The 3250-nt window shown below is 63.3% G+C and overlaps 1 long non-coding RNA gene across 1 annotated transcript; it reads right to left on the bottom strand.

Annotated features, from left to right (window-relative positions):
- Positions 1-487: 487 nt before the first annotated feature.
- LOC144304524 (uncharacterized) lies at positions 488-1694 on the bottom strand. The gene is made up of 3 exons (XR_013371476.1): positions 1504-1694; positions 931-963; positions 488-573 (listed from the first exon to the last, which is right to left on the bottom strand). It is a non-coding gene; the product is annotated as an uncharacterized LOC144304524 (long non-coding RNA).
- Positions 1695-3250: the final 1556 nt, after the last annotated feature.

The raw sequence follows: 3250 nt of genomic DNA, 5'->3' as shown, positions 1-3250 counted from the left end.
ATGGAAAAGGACTAAGAGACTCTAATTCTTTTAGGTTACTATAGGACGTAAAAGACGCAAACTACTCCTGGACTGTAAAGCGGCTTTAATGTCACAACATTGAAGTCTTCCATTTACTGGTTAAGACAATGACATATCGTCCTCCCGATGGATGAAGAGGCAGGAGGAAGTGGTGTCGCGCAGACGGGCCCGTCCCCTCGAGGCCCCTGCACCTCGGCTCAGGCCTGGGGGTGACTGCGGCCGGCCCCTCCCATCTGGGGGCAGGCTCGGGGCTCCAGCTGGCAGGACAGGGTGTAGCTGAGGACAGAGGGACACGTGTGAGTGGAGCAGGAGCTTCGGTTCCGGAGTCTTCCCTGGGATTTCCAAGGACCTGGGGCCTGGAGCCCCAGCAGCAGGGCCGGAGGCCGCCCCGGGAGCCAAAGGAGAAGGATCCCCGAGGGGCCCCCCGAGCAGGCTCCCCTCCCGCCCTCAGCCCTGGGGGCCTCACCTCTCCTCCTCGCTGAGCCACGTCCCAGACTGGAACCAGGCCCGGAACGGCTGCTCGGGCTCTATGTGGTGCCGACCCGCGGGCACCTGGAGCAGCAGGATCTCGGTCAGGACTCGGTACTCCTGGGCCCAGAGAGAGGCCGGGGGCATGAGGGGCCTGGGCGGGCGGCGAGGCCTTCGGGGCTGGTCTCGGACCCGTGGCGGCCCCATCCCGCACCCTCCCCCCGGCCCAGCTGGCTCTCAGAGGGGAGCACGCCCCGCCCCGCCCTGGCCAGGTGTCCCTGATGGCCGTGCCGCTGGCCTCGCCACCTGCGGGGACTTCCCCTTCGTCAGGGAGCCATTCCGACCGCGTGACCATGCGGGGACGGAGGCCAGGCGAGGGCCTCCCGGGCCCCCTCTACAGCCCCAGCCGCCCCCTCCTCGGGAGCCCCGAGACAGCCTCACCTTGTTCTTCTTCCAGTGGTTGACCTCATTGCCCTGGAAAGCAGCAAGCACAGGCCATCAGGGAGAGGCCTCGGGTGCTCCTGGCTGCCGCCACCCCCTCACCGCCCTAGGGCCAGGCACGCAGGGGCCAGGACCCCGGGGACAGGCCTGCGATCCGGGCCAGGCCGCGGGAGCCAGGGAAAGGAGACCTGGGGGCGGGTCTGGCGTCCCGGAGCGCAGGAGGGGAGGCCAGAGCCCCAGGTGGGCAGGGGACGCGAGGCTCGCTCGGTGCCCGCTCGGGCGGGGACCCTGACGTCACTCTGCCCCCACAGCAACCTCAAGGGACAGGCGGAGGCCACCCCAGCCTGACCTCGGCGGCTCGGCATTCGGGCCGCAGACTCGGTCTCGGGCGGTGACCCAGGCGCAGCCTCCCTCCACTCCTCCCACGCGTGGGCCCGGGACCCTCGCTCCCAGGGCAGCGGGGAGCCTGTCACGAGGGCAGACTTGCCAAGGACTGAGAGCTCGGGCTCGGCTCAGGGGCCCCGTGCTCCCCCACATCAGGACTGCGGCCGTCCCAGCCCCGGGCCCACGCACCTCCAGGTCCTCCTCCATGGCAGTATCCGGCGTGAACAGGTCGGTGAGGAAGGTGCCCAGGAAGGGGACGACACCCTGTGTCGGGGTGGGGTGTGGAGTGAGGCCCTGCTCTCGTGTCCACGGGGACCCTCCCCGGGACAGGTCAGCCCCCCGGCCCCCGCCCCAGCTCCCACGTGGTGCAGACCAGGACCCTTGGGGCCTCCCTGGGCTCCCCCCCTCACCCTCCGAGAACACCAGCGTCCTCCTAAGCAGGTCAAGGGCGAGCTGCAGAGCATCGGGGTGTTGGTGGCCCGGGCCCTGCCCCAGAGACACGTTGTCTCCAGCTTTACAGACCCTCCTCCGGGTCCCTCCCATAGAGGGTTGTAGAAGCTGTGGCTACGGGAGGCAGAGCCGGGGTCGGAAGGCCCCACCTGTCCTCATTTGGGGGCTTCCAGCGTTCAGGGCAGAGCCCTCTCCTCTGGGCTCGGGGCCACGTATCCGGGCTCGCTCAGCTGCTGCTGCTGCCGCCTCTTCCATACTCTCTGCACGTTTGTCCCCAGGGCTCCGGGCTTAGCTGGCCGGTCCTGCAGGGCCAAGCACAGGTTCCTCAAGACCGAGACCACCTCGGGCCGCTTCTCCCACCATCTTGGACGTCAGACCCGGACATCCGACCCAAGGCAGAGGGTTGCGTGCTACGTCATCCTTAAGCCTGCCCTGAGCGGTTCTAGAACAACCTCAGCTCCAGCATTCACTCCCTGTGTGACCTGGAGCTTGCGGCCTGGCCGCCCTGAGCCTGGCTCCTCACTGGGAGAGGGGAGAATTCCAGCTCCCTCCCTTGGTCTCCCGAGGACCCGGGGCCCTATTCCTACCATCCTTGTGGCCCTCATCCCATGCAAACCCCTCGCTGGGCGGAGGCCTGTCCTCTGGGCTCTCAAGTTCGGGAGAGGCCCCCATCTGGACCGGCTGGCGACAGGGAGCGTGTGTCCACCCCGGGGATCCTGGTCGAGCAGCAAGCAGCGGCTTCTCCACCCCTGGTGGATTTTCACCCCAGGCTGCTTCCACGATCACGCCGAGGCTCCACTCGCTGAAGGTCTGAAGATTGACCCGAAGGGGTGGAGCACCATGGAGCCATGGAGCCATGGAGCACCACGTGAAAGTGGCCTGGGCTCCAGCGATGGAATATCGCAATAGCACGTCCCCTCGGGCCTCATTTCAATGGGGGCACCACGATGGGGTGGAAATGCTTCAAGAGGCAGACGTGGTGTGAGGCTAGGACTTCCAGTACTATGTTGAATAGCAGTGGTGAGACTGGACATCCCTGTCTTGTTCCTGATCTTAGGGGAAGTGCTTCCCCTAAGTTCCCAGTGCCTCCCCGTTGAGAATGATCTTTGCTGTGGGCTTTTTGTAGCTGGCTTTTAAGATGCTGAGGAATGTTCCCTCTATCCCTACACTCTGAAGAGTTTTGATCAGGAATGGAGGCTGTATTTTGTCACATGTTTTTTCTTTATCAATTGATTGGATCATAGGTTTCTTGTCATTTCTTTTATTAATGTGGTGGATCACATTGATTGATTTGCAGATGTTGAACCACTCTTGCAGCCCAGGAATAAATCCCACTTGGTCGTGGTAAATAATCCTTTTAATGTCCTATTGGATCCTATTGCAATATTTTGGTGAGAATATTTGCAACCATGTTCATCAGGGAGATTGATCTGTAATTCTCCTTTTTGGTGGGGTGTTTGTTTGGCTTTGGTATGAAGGTAATGCT

This window comes from Canis aureus, chromosome 34 (assembly GCF_053574225.1).
Source record: "Canis aureus isolate CA01 chromosome 34, VMU_Caureus_v.1.0, whole genome shotgun sequence".
In the NCBI taxonomy this organism is placed as follows: Eukaryota; Metazoa; Chordata; class Mammalia; order Carnivora; family Canidae; genus Canis; species Canis aureus.
The sequence above is the reverse complement of the archived record's forward strand: the minus strand, read 5'-3'. Positions and strand labels throughout refer to the sequence as shown.